The 24787-nt window shown below is 38.4% G+C and overlaps 1 protein-coding gene across 1 annotated transcript in view; it reads left to right on the top strand.

The window, feature by feature from the left end:
- The first annotated feature begins 1639 nt into the window (after nucleotides 1-1639).
- MMUT (methylmalonyl-CoA mutase) overlaps nucleotides 1640-24787 on the top strand; it is a 726274-nt gene continuing 703126 nt past the window's right edge. Inside the window, exon 1 of the mRNA XM_044062658.1 lies at nucleotides 1640-1770. The gene's annotated coding sequence lies outside the window, so the exon portion shown is untranslated. The remainder of the gene's footprint in view (nucleotides 1771-24787) is intronic.

The following is a 24787-nucleotide window of genomic DNA, read 5'->3' as shown; positions in this document are numbered from 1 at the left end:
GTCCATTTAGGGCTGTCATGTCCTGGGGAGGGGTGTCATGAAAAATAGCAAATGTCCTGAGACTGTTTTGTTTGTCTTTCAGCTTTTCCCGGTAAGGGGTTGCCACAGCGGAACTCCGGTCCACTAATGATTGGCAGTAGATTTTAACGAAAAGCCGAGGTGCCAGCTCGACGCCCAACCTTCAATGAAGGCATGCCCATCCTGAGACTACAGGACAAAAATATTTCCGAAGTTTCCTCTAATACTGCACAACTGTAGCTATAAATGTTCAAAGCCAGATATTAGAGTTTCACACTTCTTATTGTTAAGATAAGAAAATGCATGCTGATGCAAGATCTGCTACTCTATTAACTTTTAAGTGAATTAGAATAATAAGTATTATCCTAGACTGTGGGCGTTTGTCTCCTCTTATTTTTGGTTTTGACCAAAATTCTTGCTGCCAGTACGCACATCTCTACTTGTTTTCTGGCAAATCACTGAGGAATGAAGTCACCAAATAATCACAAATTGAGTTTTAGACTTTACATTCTTCAGAAAATGCGTGCTAACATAAAAACTGTTATTCTATCAAGTTTTTAAATTTATAAATGCAATGTTTAAAATCTGTCTCTATTTTTGGGCCTTTGTCCCCCCATTATTTGAAGCTATGTCCAGATTTCTTGCACTAAAAGATTGAAAGGTATGCTCCAGCATCGGGGACAAATCCAGATGTAATTAGTAATACTGATCTGAGAAGTCGACAGAATAAGAGAATGTGAATTAACACATATTTTACGAAAGGAAAGGTCTGTATTGTAATTACTGCCTATAACCCACCACCATTTATCGCAAAATCGTCATTTTTAGCAGATATTATGAGGAAAAGAGGCGACAAGCAAGGATTAGTTCAGCGATAAGTTACTCCCCCCCCCCCCAAAAAAAACTAAACATTTTTTGAAGCAGGTTCAGTCGCCTATAGACAACAGTCGTCCAAAAACTTTAAAATTGCACAGCAACAAACAGTATTACTACTAATATTCTCACATACTTTTTCTACATGCCCCTGCTAAATTTCATACCTATCGCCCAATGCTAAAGTGTTTATGGTTTTATTATTATAATCGTAGAAACCTACAAATAGGGTTACCACCTGTCCCACTTTGCAAGGGACAGTCCCTCTTTGGGCAGTTGTGCCCTGCAAAAATATTGAAAAAATGGCAAATGTCCTGAGATTTTAGGACAAAATATTTCCAATATTTTCTTTAATAGTTGCATAAAACAATTATTTTGTATCTGAAACACCTAAATGTTATATTAAACAGAATAAGCAACTCAAATGCTACAAGAATAGGTTTTATTTTGACAAAAAAGTGAAGTTCTGTACTTTTAACTGGCTGTGGGTATGTTTTGCCCTGCAACATCTGACGTTTCTAAAAAAATGTCCCACTTTGGGCATTTGAAAAGGTGGCAACCCTACCTACTAACCACAGACTTTGGAGAGAACACAATAAGCACGATGCCAAAAGTAACTACCCTACCACCGTTATTGCTGCCAGAAACTACAATACCCAACATCCCCCGCGAAAAACTTTAACCTTAACATTTTCAGGCTGTTGAACGTGAACGCGATGATTAGTGGTAACTTCAGGTCGGATGTTTGATTGGTTGATTACTGCACATGTCCCAAAAGTGTTCTGGTGTCCTGAATTCTGGCGAAAGCTGAAGGCTTACACTTTGTTTAGGAGTGTCTCCTATTTATGATGTAAACAGAGGTTTCTGCTGCATTTTCAGGTGAATAACATAAGTGTAGAATGTCGGCTGTTTTGTTTATGCCGTATATGTTTACGTATATTATACTGTAGGTGTGTCAGTTGTAGCAAATCGGAGTAGGAGGTGGTTTAATTTCTCTCAGCTGACTTAAAGTTTAAAATGTGTGTGCCCGTGCAGGGTTCTAAGGTCAGAAATTAAAATGCCCTCATTTTACTTTCTCTGCCTAGCTCATTAATTTTGCACTTCATAGTTTCAACAAAGAAAGTGATGATCATGATCCCACATTAGGAATGTACACGGTGGAGAAGGTGTCTTAAGCGGTGGTGAAATAAATAAACGTATGTCATGATGCACAACATGTGTATTATATCCAGCTGTCAACCCATGGGTTTCAGGATTGCATCCTTTTCAGGTGTCCAAGACTCCAAAGCAGGACATTATTTATGGAAACATTAGATTTTGCAGAGCACACCATACCCGCCACCACTGTAATGCAGTGGACTTCACTTTTTTGTCAAAATAAACGCATATTTTTGCAGAAGTTGAGTTGTTTTATATAATATAAAATGTGCTTCATATGCAAATAGTGTTTATACAGCTGTTAGAGAAAACTTCGGAAGTACTTTTTGTCATGGCTCTCAATGTCTTAGAGCCATAGCTCTCAACCCTCAATCTCCAAAATGAGGAACACTAGCCCTCATAATGTGGAACAAATAAGCAAAATGTGGAACACAAACTAACAGCTTACTAACAACTTCAACTAGGAAGGTCATAGGATGGTTAAAATATGCTGGTTTTACTTATAAAAAAGTTTTTTCAATAAATTAATATGATTCTTTTCTGTTACCATGGATATCAGTTAAAAGAATTCTTAACACTGAATGTGTGACAGACCCTTTCAATGTGGAACTTCGAGGAACATGAACTTTTTAAGACTCCAAATGAGGTACGTTCCTCGTAATGAGGTACACTTGAGAGGTGTGCCTAGAGCAAGAAGTCTGGACAAAGCTACAAATAATAGGGGGACAAAGGCCCAAAAATAGGGATACTTTGTAAATATTACTCTTATAAACTTAGAAATCTGATAGAGTAACAGGTTTTGCATTAGCATGGATTTTTTGAAGGATATGAAGTCTGAAACTCAAATGCTTGCCATTATTTTCTGACTTCAGTCCTCAATGCTTTCCCAGTGATATGCCAGAAAACCACAATTGTATGAGAAATAGTTTAAAAATATGAGGTAAAAATCTTGACATTTGAGAGGTATGCTTTTTGTCTTAATATCTTGGGACATTTGCCATTTAGTTTTTTTTTTGTATGTAAAGAGGGACTAGTGGCAATACTAGCTGGCCTTTTCACTCTTCACTCAAGAACCAGGGATAAAAATTATGCTGGACAAACGGCAAATCACAGAGGCTTTCAAATTATGAAGTTGTTTTAATAAGTGTTTGTGTATTCATGTGTATTTTCTGAACACTAGAACATCTCTAAATGTACTTATTTGTATTTGCCTTGGACTTCTGGGTACTGAGGATAACTATAATCAGTGAATCTTTTTACATAGTGACACGGAGATGGGTTGATAGTATGGGCATATTTATATTGCTATGCATTATTTGAAGAATAAAAACTTGTCTACCACTAATGGCTTCATTATTTTGTAGTTTCAAACCTCTGCTTTATGAGAAAATTATGCACAGTGGTGATAACGGAGAACATTGGACCTCACCATTACATTTACATAGTTCTCTGAATGACAGACACCACTGCTACTGGTATAACATTCTCTTCTCCATTATCCTTCAAAACAGCTATGCAGTGGATGTTTGATGTATTCTTTTCTGTCCGCAAACTTGTTTTTGTGAGCTGTACATGTGATAAGAACAAAAGTAAAACAATAGTTGCTGTGATCATGAAGATAGTAAGATTAGAACTTGTCTCTTAGAATGTTATGGTGCGGTTGTACTGACAGCTGCTGCTTTTGTAGCTTTCTGACAGACTTTGACTTTCCTTTTTCAGGGGCTGCCCCCCCCCCCCCAAAAAAAAAACAAAAACTCCCAATCACCTCCTCCTCAAAGAAAACATTAGGGGTGGTTAAGGGGAGGGTGGCTGCACCTCTTGCAAACAGAACTAATGGAGCAATATTTTTTATCGCTTTACTTGCAAAAAAAAAAAATTAAAGTAGTCACCTGTTTTACTGCTGTATAGGGATTCACTGTATTCCCTAGTAGCAGTGTGGTACAGTGCAGGAATCAGTAGAGCACTAGATGTTGCATAATGACATCACTTGGTATTTTGAACCTGCAGTTATACAAAGTGCAGTTTTCCGTTATTGCCCACATAATAAGAGGAAGACCAAAATTTTGTGGCATAAATCAGTGATTTTTGGAAAATCACCGACATTTGGAAGTTATGGTTGAACAGAATAACTTTCTATCTCTTGCTTTACAAATAGCATACATGGTGTATAAAATGTGGTGACATGTCCTTCAACCTTTTACTCCTTTAGAAAATTGATAGAGTAGTGAGATTTATGTTACAATAAATTGATGGTAGAAAGATATAGTGGCTATCTAGCATGCTCAATGAATTAGGAAGCACCTTTTAATTTACATGTCTTATCCCTTATCTTTTTATGACCCCATGCAGGTTTGACTATGCCAGTAGAGTATATTGCATTTGTATATCTACATACTTGTTAACTGGGTAATTAATTGCAGCTTGGATAGTGGACAGTACAGGTCTTTATATTTGTAGAAAAGTTTGTTAAATTGTTAGTATATTTTCAGAACGTCAGTGTTTAGCTAATACATGTTAATACAAGCAGTTTGTTAATTTACAGGTATTGCATAGACATACAGCTGTAAATAATAATGTATACCCATGTACACATTCATCTTGTGTTATAATTGACTAACATGAGAAATGGGAGTATGCCTCATAAGCATTTTCTTGAATTTTTAATTTTTAAAGTTTTTTTTTTTTAAGAGATAAAGCATTGTGGTTGCCATTATTGATTCTGTGAAGATGTGAGTCCAAGTTTTAACTTAGCATGTGAATAGTATTTATTTACTTTGGTTGACTCTTGGCCCTTTTGGGCTGTGGCCTGTTTTGGGGGGAGATTGGAGATGACATTTCTACAGGTAAGGGACAATTTGGCCAGGATACTTTCTCCTACTGTTTTGTTTACATTGTTATATTCTTTGTGTTTTAAAAGTGATGCCTCTATTATGCAGTTTTATGCCTAGGGAATCTATGAGCAGTGTTGGTAAGATCTACTGTCTTGATCCCTGATACACTGAGATAAGCTGACGTTGTAAGTTGTTTTGTGAGGTAGCTCAAAGTGTAGTATGTAGGCGTTTATTTATTTATTTTTTCAGTTTCATTGTTAAAAGTATTTACATTATGATACATCTTTTAGGTTACTTTTCATTTTTTGTGTGTGTTATTCTCAGTAACATTTCTCAGGTTTGTATGGAGATGGTTCCAGGTAGTGGGTATTAAAGGGCAGCTGCATAGTAATTATAACGCTTAACTTTTTATAAGTGTTTTTTCTTCCCTTGAGAAAGATCTCTATACTACCATGTATTAAAAATTATGGCTTAACTGTTTTTTATTATTTATTTTTTTATTTTACATTTGTTGACCGGGCTAGTTTAGCTGGATATATGTCCATTTTCAGTAGAGGCCCGGGGAGAAAAACTCAAAGCAAGAACAGTGACAATGTTAACAATGCATAGAAACGTAAAGAATCACAATACAGAGGTAGCATTGGTCTAAAGAACAGTTATAATAATACATTTATAAACTATAACAATTTTAGTAACAATTATACAACACAATTATACAAAACACACTAGAAGGTATGAGGAAGTCTCAGTTAAGGGAAATGAACATGTATGTTATCCCCATATTTCAAAGAAAGAGTAGTAACTAGATTTGGAGGCATAGGTTACAGGAGTAGGGATAGGAGTAGGAATAAAAAGTGAAAAAGATATCAGTCTGGGTTAGCGCATGGACAAACCCTGTTTGAACCCTTTTATGTTATTTCCGTTATTTCTATACTATTCAGCTTCTTCTTGCTCACCATGTTAGGTTTGACTTAAATCTTGTAATACTTTTTGTGGGATTTTTCTCTTCTTGTTTATACAGCATTTATCCATGACATTTTAAGGTGCTTGCCCAGAGGAAATTCTCCATAACAAAGTATTTGTAGCTGTTTGTTCTTTCCTACCTAGTGGGCCATAAATCCATTTAGTATTTATAAATTCATAGCTCTTTTCCTGTGTACTGTCATTTATAGCTGCCGTCTTTGCCTCCTTGGGGCTGTAAACCCAATGAATGTTTGGAAATAAATCATAGTTATGTTGCTTTGTAGTCTGAGTGAAGAAACATGTTACCAGTGACGGAAACAGACTATGAGGAGATGATTCCTATTTTTTAGCAAAAATTTAATTTAAGCATTAATTTGTAGCTGAAGAGGAATATGCTTATTTTGTGTTTTAAACATGACCCTGTATAGAAACTTTCAGAACAATAATTCCATACAAATGCAAAAGAGATCTGACATTGATGTATAGGACATGATGGTCTCTTCTTTTGAGGAGTCAAGAGTACCTTAAGGGTATGAGAAATCCCATCCAAAACCAGAAACATTTCACTATACTCAGCAGTTTTTTGGGCTTGAGTGAAATAAAAATTGATGACTACTGTGAGTGTTTCAGGGACATTAGTGTAGCATGTTTTGGTGATAGAAAATATTTTATATATATATATATATATATATATATATATATATATATATATATATATATATATATATATATATAAAATTTTCTATGTACATATATATATATATTTATATGTATGTATGTATATATATATATATATATATATATATATATATATATATATATACGTTTTGATTCTCGGCTGGGGTGCCTTCTGTGCGGCGTCTGCATGTCCTCCCTGTGCTTGTGTGGGTTTCCTCCCACGTTACAAAGACATGCATTTGTAGCATTTTTCCCTGGGCCTGTGCTGAAAATTGGCTTGTTTCAAGTTGGATTTTCCTGGTAAACAAATGTTAAATATATATATATATATATATATATATATATATATATATATATATATATACTTGAACTCTCTTCAAGAGGAATCTTTATGAGTGGATGGGAGATCGTAGGTTTACCCCGGGTATCACTTCTGTGTCACTGTTAGACAGAGGCACAGTATACTAACCTCGAAAAAGGGCATAGCAAAATTAATTTAAAATGGGTGGCGAAAGCCAAACACACTCTGGCTAGGCTTATAAATGCCCTAGGGCAGATAGCCTAGTATGACCTATATATATTCATTTTCTGGTCTTACTGATTGAGAGACTGTTCTTTTTGTTAGTTTATAGAAAGGTTCATAGATTCAAAGGGGATTACTAAGCTCTCAAATGCAGGGGCCTTTTTAAGCCTAGTCATGCTTCCCAATGTGAGAATCAAACCCTCTACCCTATGTCTGTGAGGTAAACACCTTAACCATTATGCCAGCTCTCCCAACCCTTGTTAAAGTGCATTGTCACATTATGATGTTAGTTTAGAGACAGTAGGTGAGTAATTTTGTAAGTAAAAGGTTAGTAGCAGAGTTGATTGTCCCGGGATGGGTAACCACTTTGCATTCACTAGTGATGTGCAGGTCTCCTTATTGAAATGTTGGCACTCATAATGCTGAATACTAACACCCCAAAAATAGAGACCAGAAATGCAGGAGAAGAGCAAATATTGAATATCATTCTTCTCCTTTAAATGTGTCTTTTTGCAGGGGCGGGGCAAGACCCCTCCACCTCTACAAGCCTCCACACCCCTGAACTTGCATATACCAACTCCAAGATCAGCATACTGTGGAGAAAAGGGAATATTCTGAGAAATGGCCAACTTGAACTTAGCGTATTGTAAGTCCACTTTTTTGGCCATTCGATCTCCATATTACAGGACTCATTGGAGCAGGTCCCAACATTTAAATGCCTACCAGTGTGGCTGTAGTGTTCATGTGCGCTTACTAGTTTGGTGAACTGACAGATTTGATTTAAGGAAAATTGTGTTGTCTTTCTGTACTCCTAGTACAAAAACGTGAAAGACATTGTTCTGTTTCAGGAGTTTCACCAGGTTTGGTGATGCATGCTCTATCAGTTTTGTAAGAAGCCTTTTTTATACCCTTGCAGGACCCAGCCTGATGGCTTCTCTACCTGCACCTGATCAGCCCATTCATTCTTTGACAGCAGGAGCTAGGAATCCCATTGGCAAGGCAAGAGCCCCATGACCCATTTACTGTTTACTCCTTCCAGGAATTCCTAATCAGCTCATCCAGTTTGTGGCAAGTTTCTGATAACAAGTGCCTGGCCAGCTTGCTGGTCCTGTGAGGTGGCCTAGACTGTCTCCTGGCAGAATAACCCCTCCCCCTACAGTGGCTCTTCTGAACTCAGCTGTATGCCGAAGTGAGGAAATTTCATTGTACTCTGACACGCTTCCCCTCTACTTACTGTGTGACTTGCATATGACATTTTGGGCTCAGTAGGCTAAAGCTCCCATTTAGTATCACTTATGTGATGAAATAGAGCCTCTGCCCTCTCTTCAGGATGGGCAAGCTGGCAGTGGCTGTTCAATTCTAATTTCCCTGCCAGCTTGCCCAAGCTACTGTTTGAACTTGGGGAGCCTGCAACATATTCAGGGCTTGATACTTGTACACCTCAGAGCTAGCTTTTATGTAGGTAGCCTTGCTGTTTTGTGACATGTTTTTGTGTTACTGTTGTTGCAGTTGTTTTTAAGTGATTAGTTAACAACAGGGTTGGGTGCACTTATATGGCTGGGTAGCAGAAGGATGCAACTTGTTCTAGATTAGCTTTCACCAACAGTGGAGTTAGATGGTATCGATGAGCAGTTGTTTTTGAAGAATTAATATGAAATTATGTTTGGTGAACTGAGCAGAACGTCTTTTTTTTTTTTTTTAAGAGAAATTAACTATGAAATTTATGAAATTTACTTTTACTTTTGTTGAACCTGAGGTTTTTCATCAGCAATGTAAGTAGATGATATAGATGGGTAGTTGTTTTTGAAGAATTAATGTGAAATTATTTTTGGTGAACTGAGCAGAACCTATTTTTTTTTTTGTTTTTTGAGAAATTAACTAATAAAATTAAATATTGTTGAGCACAAGCTTTTTTTTGCAGTAGGGGTTTGTTTTTAACAAGAGAGGAAACATAAGTCATCTAAGGACTGAGCCTTGAATGATTCCAGGCTGCAATAGGCCTGTTTAAGTTGTAATTTTATGTGTTATTTTTAATGCAAAAGTCCTGTTAGGAGTTAGTTTGTGAACTAATGGAAGGCACTGGAGGACATGCTTGTTTTGAGTAGGTACCATTATAGCAATGTATAATTCCTTTTTAGATTGATAGATAAGGTGCCTGTTTGAAAGCCAAATCTGCTGCTTTACAATATGAATTCTGAAACTGTCCAGACTGCAGCCGTGGTACTCTTACTTGACTTATAAACTCATTACATCTGAGTGATGCCTCCAGGTGCATCTGCAGTTAACTCTCATGGTGGCCTCCAGCGTCAGATATTGCTTGTTCATGTTTGCATTAATTCCAAAACCATGCCATTTACAAGGTTTTAAATGATTTCATCTTAAATCCTAAACAATGGCAAAGTCAACTACATTAATATTTGACCTTTGTCTCGTGCAGGTAAAGGGATATTAAATCTTGTTTTGTGATATTAATTTATATAGGTTCATAGGTAGGTACTAGGCTATTAGCCCTAGGGCCTATGTAAGCCTAGCCGAAAAGGTACCCTGGCTTTCGCCACCCAAGAACATTATTTTCCTGTGCCCCTGTCGAGCAGAGCCACAGAAGTGATCCCTGGGGTGAATTTCCTATTTCCCATCCAATCGTCAAGATTTTTCTTGAAGAGTGCTAATGAGGAGCTCTGTTTGACATAGATAGGTAGTCTGCTCCAGAGTATGGGAAGTCTCTGGGACAGGAAACTATCCCTCTAGCATGTTCTGTTTATTGTGGTGACAAGGTTTAGGTCCCTAGAGTGTGTAGCTCGGAGGGATTGGGATTTCTTTAAGTGGAGCATGTCCAGCAGCTCTGGGTTTGACATAGCTTTGTATGTTAGGCTTAATCGCCTTTGAGTAGGCGATATGTGACGGAGTAAAGCTGGAGTTTTTTGAGACAGTCTGCATAGGGCATCTATTTGAGGCCAGTAATCCTCTTTGTGAGGTATTTCTGTGGCCTTTCCAGTTGTTGTAGATGTCTTGTGAGGTACATACCAAAAGGGGTGTTGTACTCTATAATGTGTCTAATGAATGATGAGTAGAGGGGAACAATGACCTCTTTTTTTCTATATATAGATATAATCTTCACGTTTCTAAATATCTTAACAACCAAGTAATGCAAACTCCTTAGCCTCATATGAAAGCTCTCCGCTGGATGAACAAATTGCTGCCGACAGTATGTGTGTAACTTGAATGGTTGCTGAGATATTGTAAGTTGTTTACAAAATATTTCAAACATAATAGTAACTGTGTTTGCTGTGACTTGTAAAATTCAGTTTAAGACCTAAAACCTAAAGAATACTACCACTATAAAAATATTTGGTGAGGAAGAGTTTGTCATTTATACTTCTTTCATAACCCCTATGGTTCCAGAGATATGAACATTTGTTGAAAATGTGAGGACATAATTTGATTCTGTCAAAAGGCCCATTGGACGTTACAGTGCAAATTTCTTGAACTCCATTGGAGTGAATGAGTTAATTAGTTTTGACTGATCATAAATAGTTCTTTCCATGATTTTTGCAAGGAAAGTAGGGATATAAGATGGTAGTTATCAAAGGATAATTGATGCGTTAGGTTTCATCAGGAGTGGTACTGGTAGTGATTTTTCCTTAAGTATAGTCTGTTGCTGTTTAATGTAAAAAGATTTCGTACAGGTTAGTGGTCTGTCTTAATGATGGGAATGGATTTTGCACGATGCATTAGGAAAGCAGTTTGAGAATGTATGGGTGTAAGTCAACCAAGCCCAGAGAGACAGTTTCTGGGAGCTTTAATAACAGCTGTTTGTTTCATGGAGAATTTTTCCTTAAATAAAAAGGTGTTATTTTGTCAGTCATTGTTATATACGGAGTTGCAGATGGTTATGCTAAATATGGTGTTCCACTGGTGAGGGTGAATAGTGATGATGATGATAATACTGTTGCACACGGAGTGCCCTGATTTTGCTAAAAAAATGGTTAAATTATTTCCTGGTTCAGCACTGCTATAGCACAAGACCCAACCTTAACAACATTTAGAGAGGTGCTTAACAATTGTTAATCACCCCCTAGGCACTGTTAATATCGTGTCTGCACTAAAAGCATTCAGTGCTGACCACTAAAGAGCAGCAGCAGCTGCAGAAAGTATCTTGAATTAAATTGCTCCCCTTACACAGGGATTAAGTAAGAAATTAACCACTCACCACTGTTTTACTGGCTTTCAAAGACTGAATGATGCATTGTTTTTTTTTTAACTTTACTTTGGATTGATTTGTAGTATATGGATAAGTTAAATCTCCATATACTACAAAAGAATTATGAGTGTGTCAGAGGATCGTAACTTTGAGACATGAATTTCTTGGCGTCCATGTATTAAACACATAATAAAGCACCAACCCACTCATAATTCTATATGTTGCTATTATGTTATTTATTGTTATATTGGTTGTCATCATCTACCCCCTTTTCCCATTTTCTGCATGGGGTGGTGGTGGTGTCATGTCAGCTTTCTCCATCTTTATTGATTCAGTGCCACTCTCTTACCTTCTCCAGTAATCATGAGTGACTGTTGCAGGTCTTCACTCATGCACCCATCCATCGCTTTGCTGGATGACAAAGTTTCTGTACCGTATAGTAGTCCTGGTTGCACCATTGTTTTGTAGACCTTACTTTTCTGCTTGTTTGGTATTCTTCTGTCACACACTACATCTGACATGGTATGCCAGATGTTTGCATTCCCTCTAACTAACTGTAGCTTTGACCTCTTAATTCAGACTTTCCTTCTCTTCAACTACCCTTCCCAGGTATTTGAAGCTACTAACCTGCTCCATTATTTTCTGTTCTATCTTAAGTTTTTAGCTTCTTCTGATTTCCCCCATTTGCTGCTTTGATAACTGTCATGTCTATTCTCAGTTTCATCCCTTGTGCCTTCAGCAAATAACAGGAGAATGAAATGCAAAAGTAAAGTTCTCATTCAGAATCTGCATGTAATGCTACATAATCTGCATACAGCATTTTTTCATCTGTCCCATCTGAGCTGTTTATTAATGTAGTCCATCACCATTTAGAACAGCAGTGGGCTCAGAGGTGAATCCTCAGGAAACACTCCTACCCCCACTTGGAACCCCTCTGTGAGTATGAAAACTGTTAATACATGTGTCATACAGTGTCATTCGGACCTTGTACATAGTCTATTCTAATTCTATCAGTATTTCCTGAACTTTGAAGCATCCCTGGACTGCACAAATCAATTTCCTTGGATCTTGTCAAATGCCTAGTTAGACTTTTTCTCTCTCTTCTAAACTATCTGTTTCACTGCAAACATTGATTTGGTTGTGCTATATTGTGATCTGAATCCAAACTGCTCATTGACCCATTGTCTTCTCTGCATATTCATTTATCATTTACTGTTAAATAAAATTAAGAATTAAATACACAGGAGGTTCAGATTCAAAAGTTTACCAGTGTACACCAGGAGGCAAAAAACATACAAGTACAGAATTTTGTCTGACATGAAACAGGAAGCACACAATTTTATATAGGTTTAACATTTAAGCTATGCCCACCTTACTGACGTGATATGTCACAGGGCATCTACCTCACTTTAGCTTACAATTCTTCATTCATTAAATCTGCTGATGCTGTATATTTCAAAAAACTTTTCTTCTAGATACAATACGGCCTTGCTATCCAGCTGGTCAGTCATAATGTCTTTCTGTAAAGTTACTTATTCAAGGTTTCATATCAGTTCGAATACAATAGCAGCTTCAGTCTTTTAATGCACGTCTTTGTTCTCTGTTACACTTTCTCACACAGCTGCGTGCTATCTTAGTAACACATATACTAGGCCAACTCATTCCAACAGGAAAGAGCAGAAGATTTCATTATTTCACACATTTAATTTCCTGACCCAGCAGATAATCACTTGTGAAAAGCATAAACATTAAACCTTGCTAAGCTAGCATTCTGCCAGGGTCAGAGATCAGCTTTGCTTTAAGCCACACTGCAGTTTCAAAACTACTTCACATTTAGACATGAATTAATTTTACTACTATATGATTAATAGAATAAAATGCATTATATACTGCTTTGCTTTTAAACTAGCATTTCTCATGTATTCAAATACACATTTTTCTAACATTTTCCCCCCTATTAATATTTTTTATTCTATTTTGAAGTATGCATAGTGTCATTTCATCTCCTAGCCTTTTCCACTTAGGATTTTCAGCTAGGTGAGTCATTTAATCTATACTTCAGAAAAAGCGTCATCTGAGATCAATCTTTCAATCTCAATATCTTGGTAAAAAGTTTCAGTAACAGATACATCGACAAAATCTTTGATTAATCTTTTCATGCAGGGAATTCCACAGCAAACACATGCTCCTATTAGGAGTATACCCACACAAATGGCAATCAGAATATTCATTAGGATGGAACCCCACCCCCCAAATAGATTCTGGAAAAAGTCCGTCAGTGGGTTTGGGCCTGGTTCAGTCATGGCTGATACTTGCTGAATTACCTCTAGGTGGTTATTTATCTCATGACGATTGTCAGGAATATAAGCACAGCATTCTTCTTTGATAAGCGCGCACGTACCACCTCTCGCCACTAGGGTGAAGTTAAGAGCCATCCGAATTGTAGCACAACAGTTCTCATTGCATTCAGTTCATCAGTCACCAGTTCTAGGGCGGAAAAAGTTGCATTACTCATTACTTCGAGAAGTTTCGACAACTTCCTCAGCTCCCAGATCGATTTGACTGCTCCATAGGCTGGGAATATCCCTGCCCAGGATATAACACTGTCACTCAAGTCCATATGAGTCAATTCGCTTTTGTCTTTTACTGAATTATGGTCTTTCCAACTGGATTCACAGGTTTCTTAACTGGACCTTCGGATTTTCGAGCTGTTTCTCTTACGTTTCGTATCTTACCCAAAGGTAATTCTGCAGTATGTCTTATTGCCGGAACCAAGTAACCCAAAAAACAACTGCCGGACCAATTCTCAGGTAACCATTTATATGCCTTTTTCCCACAAATAAAATAACAGTTTTCTACTTTAGTACTAATACGCATCAGCCCTGCATGAAACATTTTCTGATCTATAACTGACAATTGTTTAAACAAAATTGGATTTTTTTGAATGTCAGTCATAGTTGTTTTCAATGAGTTCAAATACGAGTCATAATTAGTATTGCAAAAAGTATTGCCATTACTATTCTTAATATAACATCGGTAAGATATGGTTATATTACAATTACTCCAGCCCACCTGGAGAGTGTCATTTTTGAAAAAACATATAATTCCTTTTTGTGTGACAGGTAAAAATAAAGCTATTTTGTCCTGTGATCTCACAGTTCCTGTGTCGAAAAGTAAATTCTCCCAAGTCTCTTTTATCCCCAAAGGGACAGCTGACATTATCAGTCCTCCATATGCTGTCGGTATAGCTGTACAAACCCAGCAATTTGAAATGTTCATAGTCTCTACATATACACGTTTCATGGCTAGGTATGTGTTAAAATTTGGATGCCAGTCTATAGACGTTTCATCATGCCTTCCCACTTTCACTTGTGTGGTTGTGTGTAGGATAAACCACAGCAAGAGGAAAATTGTCACAACTACAGTTAATAAATGTACACTCAACAAAATGATTATGCAACATCTCTGGGGTTGATCTAAACTTCTGTTCACTTTGTTTTTGGCCATCTTGGTCTGGTTGTGTATCAGTCACAAAGTTTTTATCAAGTTGGAAGTTCTTTACCGGTTTACAATGCGTCAAATGAACCCAGGACGTCCTCTCGGCCACTCTAACTGCAGTAGGCGTTGCCAACAGAACCTGGTACGGTCCCTCCCACTTTGGACTCACCCAATTCTTCCTTTTCATCACTTTCAGCCAGATCCACGACCCTGGGGCCAAGACTGCTTCCACCGGTCTGGTCTGTTCCTTATCTGAAAAAGAGTTAAACTGCAAAACAGATTTATTTGTTAACAGTTTCCTCATATAACTAGCTAATGAACTGTCAGCCTCTTGCTCTGCAGGCATGAGAGCTTTCCACTGAGGCACATAATATGCTCTCCCAAAAACCACTTCAAAGGGAGTCAAGCCCTTTACATTTGGAACCGTTCTCATACTCAGCAGTGCTAAAGGCAGACAGTATATCCAGTTATTTTGGGTTTCCTCAACTAGTTTCCTTAGCTTATTTTTCAGGGTACCATTGTACCTTTCCACCAGTCCTGCTGACTGTGGGTGGTAAGCACAATGGTTCTTTAAGGAGATACCAAAAAATCTCCCAAGCTGGTGAATCGTCTGATTCACAAAATGTGTGCCATTGTCACTATAAATCCTCTCCAGAATGCCAAATCTAGGGATTACTTCTTTTATCAGGGCTTTTGCCACTGTTGCTGCATCTGGGTTTTTAGTTGGAAAAGCTTCTACCCATTTAGAAAACATGTCTACAATAACTAAACAAAACTTTTTCCCTTCACATTTATTCAATTCTATGAAATCCATACAAATAGTATGGAACGGGTATGGTGGTATAGGAAAACTTCCTTGCTTGATTTTAAATGCCCCTTGTGCATGATGCTTGTTACAAGTATGACAAGCTGCACAAAATGTTTTTGTGTAATTTGTGTATCCATATGTTTGGAATATTCGATTTACTAACTGTACCATCCCCCCTGTTGAGACATGGCACTGCCCATGGCTCAACAAAGCTACATATCTAAATAAATTAGACGGCAATATCGGTTTTCTTTCTTTGGAAATGTACAGTCCATTCTCAAGAATTGCACCTCGTTTTACCCATTTTTGTTTTTCTGCTTTTGTAGTGAGCGTCTGCATTGTTTTTAACACGTCTAAATCTAAAATCTCAGAGGGTTGTAATTCCTCATTTAAAAGTACAGTTTCTGAGTCTGAGGCTGCTTGCTTTGCAGCTGCATCAGCTCGTGCATTGCCTTTCGAAATCTTATCCTGTTGTTTTGTATGAGCTACACATTTACAAATAGCTACTTTGGTAGGTAACTGAATAGACTCTAATAACTCCAAAATAAATTGTGCATGATTAATAGGTTTTCCACTAGATGTTATCATTCCTCTATTTTTCCATTGTTGTGCAAATACATGTACTGTAGAAAAAGCATACTGACTATCAGTATATATGTTCACACTCTTGTTTTTTGCTAAAGTACATGCCCTCGTCAAAGCTATCAATTCTGCTGCTTGTGCAGATATGTTGTGTGGTAAGGATTGAGCTTCTAAAATTTCAGTGTCTGTAACTACTGCATACCCCACCAGATTCTTCCCTGTAGGACCCCTTCTGCATGAGCCGTCCACGTAATATGTCACATCGGCATTGTCCAAGGGCATATCTGTAAGATCTTGTCTAGGTAAAGCTAACTGTTCAATTTCCTGCAGGCAGCTGTGTGGTGTGCCCTCCGCAGGAGTTGGAAGTAATGTTGATGGATTCAATGTCGTACATCGTTCAATTGTCATATGAGGTTGGCTCAGCAGTATAGTCATACATGAAAGATGTCTAGCAGGAGAAAGGTATGCCACTTTCTCTTGCAGTAATATTATTGCAACTGCATGAGGCACTCTCAATGTGAGAGGGTGGAATAACACCACTGAGGCTGAAGCCTGTACTGCCATTGCGGCTGCAACTGCTGCTTGTACACAGTGAGGCAAAGATTGCGCCACTGGGTCTAACTGTGATGAATAGTAGCCTATGGGGCGTTGCTTGTCCCCATGTTGTTGCATCAATACTGACGTCATATATCCTTGCTTACAATCTACAGTGTGAAAAAAACGTTTGTGATAATTTGGAAGTCCTAAAACTAATGAAGAAGCTATCAACTGCTTCAACCTGCAGAAAGCCGTTTCTGCTTCGGGTGTCCATTGTAAGATATCTTGTGCTGCCATTGGTGTCATATATCAAGTCAGTCAGTGGAGCAGATTCCAAAGCATAATTTGGTATCCAGCTCCGACAAAAATTAGTTGTACCTAAGAAAGACATAATTTCTTTCTTGGTTGTTGGTTTGGGTGCTTGCAAAATTGCTGTTTTTCTTTCCTCATCTAGTATTCTACCTTCATTGGATATTACATATCCTAGGTATCTAACTTGTTTTTTCCAAAGTTGTAACTTACTTTTGTTTACTTTGTGTCCTTGTGTTGCCAAAACTTTCAATAATGCTACAGTATCCTCCCTGCACTGTTGCTGGGTGGGGGCTGCTAGCAAGATGTCATCTACGTAAAGTAGAATTTGACTACCTCCCGGTGGAGTAAACCCTGCCAGGTTGCTAGCCATTTCTTGTGCAAATATTGTCGGGCTCTCACAATATCCCTGTGGTAGTCAAGTATACGTATACCTTTTACCCTGAAATGTAAATGCAAACCAGTATTGACTATCAGGATGTATAGGTATTGAAAAGAAAGCATTGCTAATATCTACCACAGAGAAATACTTCTGATGTGGTTCTAAATCGTTTAACAAGGTATGTGGGTCTGGCACCGTAGGTGCTCTAGGTATTACTGCATTGTTTACAGCTTGTAAATCTTGTACCATCCGCCATTCCCCGTTTGCTTTTTTAACAGGAAATAGGGGTGTATTACATGGTGAATCAGAAGATTCTACCAGTACTCCTTCTTTGAGTAATGCTGCTATTATATGCTTAATTCCTATTTCTGCATCCTTTCTCAAAGGGTATTGTCTTTTCTGTGGTCTAAAAGCTGACTTTGGGGTAATTGTAACTGGTCCTGCTGTTCGAATAAGTCCTACATCTGACTTGCCTGTTGACCAAAGAGTTGTTGGAATTTCACATAAGGCCTTTTCTTCTTCTTCTTCTAATAAAAATGCTAATCAGCTGTCCTCACTAGATTGCAATTATACAGCTGGATGTGTCTGTGTCGACCAATTCAGTTTTTGTTTTTGTATCCCTTGTTCTGATAGTTCTAAATCAGTTTGTTTCTCCCACCTTGTTACTTTTTCTCCTAAATCTGCCCATTTGACACTTTTGCTCTTTGTCAAACTGACATGTGGTAACCGATTTGATCTATACAATGCAAGGAATTCTTGAGGTAATGAACAGCTAACTACACTGTTCCCCTCAGTATCCCAGTACAAAGCAAAAACCAATCTAGTTGCACGATTTCTAAACAATTCTTGCTCATACTCTCTATCAGGTCCTGGTGTAGTACAGTAGTATAGAGTACAGTGTAACAAATGCTGTCGATCCGTGTCAAGGGAGGGGGCTCTACTGATGGCTACATTCATCAGTTCCTTGGTCACTGCCCCTGGACCAGTCGTGACTAGGTCCTGGCTGTACCAGTAAAAAGTTTCACCCTCCGGTCGCACTACAAAGGTATCCACTTGTCTCTGTGCCTCCATACCTTGTACAGTTGGAACTACTGCTATGCCAAATATCTGCTTAAGGTCCCTGCCCAATAGGTTTACTGGACACTTTGCAGAAACAACTATTTTACTTTTCTGGGTCATACCTGAAACGGGGTCAGTTATTGCTATATCATGGGAAAGTGGTTCCCTGTATAGCTGTCCATTTGCGGCTTTTACTAGTATATAATCAGGTGATTCTGAATGTTCTGGTAACTTGGAGGGGTGTATCAAAGTCCGTGACGCTCCTGAGTCACACAGGAATTTGACTTCCCTTCCCTCCACCAGAAGTGTAACTTCCGGTTTCGTATCTGCCAAGTAGAGCTTTAAGCTCAATAATGCTAAGTCCAAAATTTCACTTTCTTCATCCTCCATATCTACTTGCACTTCCTCTACTCCTTCTATCACATTTACATTTGTTTTTTGTTTATTAACTTTTCCTGATGATTTCTGACTTTCACTTGATGTATCCTCACTATCATATAGTCAGTCCTCATCTCCCTTATCTTCTGTAATTACCTTTTTGTTTTGCCTACAATCCCTTGCTTGATGTCCCTTTTTCCCGCACTTGAAGCATTCACCTTTCATTTTCCTCTCTTCAAAATCTTCTGATCGTTTGTCAGACTGTTTGTTTCCCTGGGTATTTTTCTTACCCTTTTTACCTGACTGTAATACAAATACTTCAGCTCCGTCTTCAGCAGTGAAGACTTGCGCCTTTTTTTTCTTTTTACTATTAAAATGTCTTTCAGCATGTCTAGCGTATTCGAGTAAGGCTTGTAGCCTCCCTGTTCGATGGTCTGTCATGTGCTTTGTAATGAAGCTACTAATAGGTGCAATGCAACCTTTCAAAAATGCATTTTTTAATTGTTGTTCATACAGGGAATCATTTGTTTGGTTCTCAGGAACCGACATACTGCTATGATTATTAAAACATTCTAATAATCTAACATAATATCCATCTATTGTCTCATTTTCCTGTTGTATGCATTGATTAATGCAAGTCCAGTCTGCTCTGGGTTTCCATTTCTCAGAGATTCAGTCTGTCAGACCTTTCACTCCGTTGCTTAACTCTGCGTCACTATGTGGGAGTGGTCTAAGCTCTGCATTACAAGGATTCCAGGTGCCACAAATCATGTGCCAGTCTGGACCTATAATTTGTCTTACTACTTTTTCTACTTCTTCCCCATTCAAGTGGTAACTCAACCTCATGCCTTGCAAATCTTCTAAAAATTTCGTAAAATTAACTTTCAGATGGGGGATTCCCTCAGTAGCCTTCCGGATGTCCTCTGGTGTCCATGGTCTATATACTAAGAGTGTTGAGTCCTGCCTGAGGATTTGGAACTTCTATAAGTGGGCATATTTCTTCCTCACTCTCATTTTGTAGATTTCTCTCTATTTGGTATGGTTCTGTGTCCCTATGTATTTTACGTGTTCGGGACCTAGTTTCAATAGGATCTCTAACAAATGGTTGTGGTCTTGCTGAAACTTCAGGATAACGTGGAGGCGGACCAGCCTGTCCACTCGCTTCATATCCTGAAAAGGGTAAGGGAGGGGGCAAGGGAGGAGGAGGAGCTGTCGCTATTACCAAGTTATTATCCTCTTTGTCTAAAAATAATGTTTTTGAATTTTTAAGCTTCTGTTCTCTACGATTTGCTTCCTCAATCCACCTGTGTGCTTGAGGAATGCCTAGTTGGCATTGCTTTTTCGCCTGACCTCCCGCATCAGATTTAAGCTGTTTAAGGAGTTTAACTAGTGAAGTTTTATCTAGTTTACCATCAAATTCATATTTATTAACCCATTTCGTATAATACCTAACGTTATCAGAACGTTGTAATTGCATGTATTTTGCGTCTTCGGTTAGGGGCGGATCTCGCGAGGTTTTGGTGCACTGATTACCCATGTCAAAGAAAATGTTACGTAACCCTTTTTTATCACGTGATATCAAGTTCTTAGTTCCTGTTTACAGTTTATCTAGAATAACTGCCTGCCTTATTCTGTTACCCTGATCTATGACCAAATATACAGTACTTCCTTTTAACCCTGATCTGCAAAACAAATCTTGACAACAATATACTGTAACCTAGTCCCTGATCTAAAACAGAAAAAAGGCAAATTCTTCCTACCTGAGCCTCCGGTATTGAACTGTTCAAGTTCCGCTTTTCGGCCACAGATCAGAAAGTGGCCAGCCTCTTTACACACGACAATTCAGTCGGAGGTCTTTTCACTCAAGAAGAACCATTTCGGTAAATTCTCCTGCGCAGTATTCGACCACTGATACGCTCTGATCTGCGGCTTACCAAGGGAATTCCGTCTGCGAAGGACCAAACTGTTAAATAAAATTAAGAATTCAATACACAGGAGGTTCAGATTCAAAAGTTTACTAGTGTACACCAGGAGGCAAAAAACGTACAAGTACAGAATTTTGTCTGACATGAAACAGGAAGCACACAATTTTATATAGGTTTAACATTTAAGCTATGCCCACCTTACTGACGTGATATGTCACAGGGCATCTACCTCACTTTAGCTTACAATTCTTCATTCATTAAATCTGCTGATGCTGTATATTTCAAAAAACTTTTCCTCTACAGGAAGCACACAATTTTATATAGGTTTAACATTTAAGCTATGCCCACCTTACTGACGTGATATGTCACAGGGCATCTACCTCACTTTAGCTTACAATTCTTCATTCATTAAATCTGCTGATGCTGTATATTTCAAAAAACTTTTCCTCTAGATACAATACGGCCTTGCTATCCAGCTGGTCAGTCATAATGTCTTTCTGTAAAGTTACTTATTCAAGGTTTCATATCAGTTCGAATACAATAGCAGCTTCAGTCTTTTAATGCACGTCTTTGTTCTCTGTTACACTTTCTCACACAGCTGTGTGCTATCTTAGTAACACATATACAAGGCCAACTCATTCCAACAGGAAAGAGCAGAAGATTTCATTATTTCACACATTTAATTTCCTGACCCAGCAGATAATCACTTGTGAAAAGCATAAACATTAAAACTTGCTAAGCTAGCATTCTGCCAGGGTCAGAGATCAGCTTTGCTTTAAGCCGCACTGCAGTTTCAAAACTACTTCACATTTAGACATGAATTAATTTTACTACTATATGATTAATAGAATAAAATGCATTATATACTGCTTTGCTTTTAAACTAGCATTTCTCATGTATTCAAATACACATTTTTCTAACATTTACCCTCTCCAGCACTTTTATTTAATGTGAGTTGTGAATGCATTCTTTGTTCTTGTGCACTGGCACTAGAAGGCTTATTATAGGTTCATAGGTAAGGACTAGGTTAGCTGCCCTTGTAGGCCATTTTAAGCCTAGCCAATTTCCCCATTGGTGCTTGAATTAACCAATTCTATTTGGGTTTAGATTGGCTTTACCCATTCCACGGTCTATAATTGTATATTACCCCTAGTGAAAATAACTAGGACCATAGATGCTATGTCATTCTTGCTTCTATGGTGGGCTCTTAGCCTTTCATCATAGGCTGTGTTCAGGGAAGTACAACTTTCCTGGGGGTTATTTCATTCAGAAGTTGTTCTAAATATCTTTCCATCTGCCTTTGATGTCCTGCGGACTGGTGAGTAGGTTGTTGCTGGCATCCTTTATGAAAGGAATCTAATGACTATCTTACGTTTTATTTCTGTCTTTACCTTGCAATCATATAACCTCAAAAAGGCAGGAATATGCATGTATATAGCAGTGGAGTTTGGTTTTATTGACCTGAATGTACCAATAAAGACGTGACAAGTAAAACGTCATGGACATTCAGAAGCCATGGAACTGAAACACTGGTATGTCCTTACGGGGTCATTTGCATAAATTCCATGGACTTCCAGTTCAGGAGGTTTAAGGTATTACACTGTGAATACTCTAACTTGGCTGAATCTTTCTTGCAGGGTTTTCTATTGGGTCTTTTGGGATTGAATTCTCCTCTGGAGGCCCTGTGTTCCCAGACCATTTCATAGGCATCGTCACTAGCTATTGATATCAACATTTTCCATTGTACGTACACCATTTATTGATTAGTAACTATATCTGGCTGCTTTAAAGTGTGTGGTAACTGAGTTTAATAAATTATATAAGCAATCGTTACATGATACCTGTGACTCGTCATTGGAAGCATGTATCTTGTGGCATGCTAGATATAGTCATTGTGTGGCAGCCCAGCTTATTGATGCTTTAAATCATGTGATTTCTGGCATGCGAACCGACCTGTCTTCATTCTGTTGGTTGCAATCCAGCCTTGAAGTGCTGGATGCGTGGCATCTGAGTCAACCTTCAGTTATACCACTGTTAACTGGGAATCCTATACAACACCAAGCATGCAGATGCAGAGATTCTTGGATTTTGTAAATACAAATTCGCTGGACCAGATTGTCAGTATGCTGACCAGGAGTGCAAACATACTGGATCTGGTCCTCATTAATATGTGAGAGCTCTGTACACCCCTATACTGTAATGTCTTCTCTGGTAAAGCCAGAACATAAAATAGTCTCCCTTGAAATAAAAATAAAACTTGTACTCCCAGCTAAACCTGAAATGTTCAGGAAGTAAATACTCAATAAGTGATAACCTGGCAAAATGTCAAGCCCCCATAAACCCTGAAAGCACTGCTGCCTATGTGGAACTGTTCACTGAATCCCTATACAAGCATGTTAATAGCTGCATAGAGGCAGCTGTACCCACCAGGAATAAGTACAGAACTAACTTAAAAAATCAAGCCACCCTGGTGGAATCATAACATCAGTAGGCTGTATAACAGAAGGAAGAATGTCTTGGCGAAATTTAGGAGGTGTAGCACCCAGCAGGATAAAAGCACTCTCAACAAACCAAATGATTTAGAGGACAAATAAAGTCTATCAGAGTCAAATTTGAAGTAAATTTGGCCTTGCCATGGACATCCACAAGACGTTCTTTAGCTATGTCTACAATCTCAAAGGCAGCAGATAATTGTCTGCAGAGCACATTGTTAATGGAGCCACCTATACAGAGTCAGAAGGTGTAACAAATGTACTGGCAGACAAATTCAGCTCTTACTTTACCCCTCTCTCTCCTTCAACTTCCCCTCATGAAATACCATCAAATATAACTCCTCCTACTATCAGTTGGGAACAGGTCTTCAATGCTGTTTCTAAAGCCAAGACCGCTATATCAATAGGCCCAGACAGTATCCCAGAATGTTTTCTAAATAGCATGTAAAATGACCTGTCAGACCCTCTGCAATGCTATTTAACTGTAGCTTCTAAACAGGTAGAGAACAGCAGTAGTCATCTGTCTGCACAAAGGTGGACTATCTGTAGAACCTGGAAACTACAGACCTTTAAGTTTCATCATTCTCTTATAGGTCATGCCTGCTGAACTTGGTGGACTTCTTTATGAAGGTCACCTAAGCAATAGATGAGGGCAAAATGGTTTACACTGCCTACCTTGAACTGGTTAACACATTTGACACAATACCCCAATTGGGCATTGTTGATAAACCCAGGAGGTTAGCTGTAAACTCTTATGTCACCTGGTGGGTACTGACTCACAGACAGGGCCCAAAAGGTTAGAACTGGGGAGTCCACCTCTACAAAGAAGTCCATCACCAGTGGAGTTTTTCAGAGATCAGTCCTGGGACCGCTCCATTTTGACATTTACTTCTCTGAAGTAAAGGCCAGTGTCAACGGTCACTGGCTGACCAAATTTGCAGACAGCTGCTAATTAGGAGCAGTTGTAGAATCCCCCACTGACAGTTAACATTTTACAGGAATGGGCTGATTGCAAATTAGGAGCAGTCAGAGAATCCCCCACCGACACTAACATTTTGCAGGAAGGGCTGACAAAGACAAATAACTTGAGTCAATGCCATGGACTAAAACTAAATGCCAAGAAATAGATAATAGTATCTGTTGGGAAGTTCCCTACCCCTGGCAACTATCAGATTAACAACACACCCCTAAGAGTTGACCAGTAGTCAGGGACTTTGGGGCACATGTAGACAGTAATCTAGTCTTTGACCATCATGTTTCTACAGTACTGAGGAAATCATTTTATGTTGTGCCACATGTAAACAAAGGTATGGTATCTAAGTCCAATGATGTCATTGACCCACTGTAGTCGGCATTCATCAGACCTTCCAGTGAGTACAGTGTCTTCTTTGGTATGTGCCAAACCATGCACATCTAACAATCTGATCATCCACAGAGGTTCATCACTAAAAGAAGTAACATATCCTATGGATGCCGCCTCAAGCCCTATCCCTATATTTGTCTCCTACAGAACCCCACCCCGATGGGCCTCCTGCATATTCGCAAAACAAACCGCACCAGAATTATCTGTTC

The sequence above is a fragment of the Protopterus annectens genome, chromosome 2.part1, assembly GCF_019279795.1.
Source record: "Protopterus annectens isolate FY-2018-M chromosome 2.part1, PAN1.0, whole genome shotgun sequence".
Taxonomy (NCBI): domain Eukaryota; kingdom Metazoa; phylum Chordata; order Ceratodontiformes; family Protopteridae; genus Protopterus; species Protopterus annectens.
Note: the sequence above shows the minus strand (reverse complement) of the source record. Positions and strands in the feature narration are given on the sequence as shown.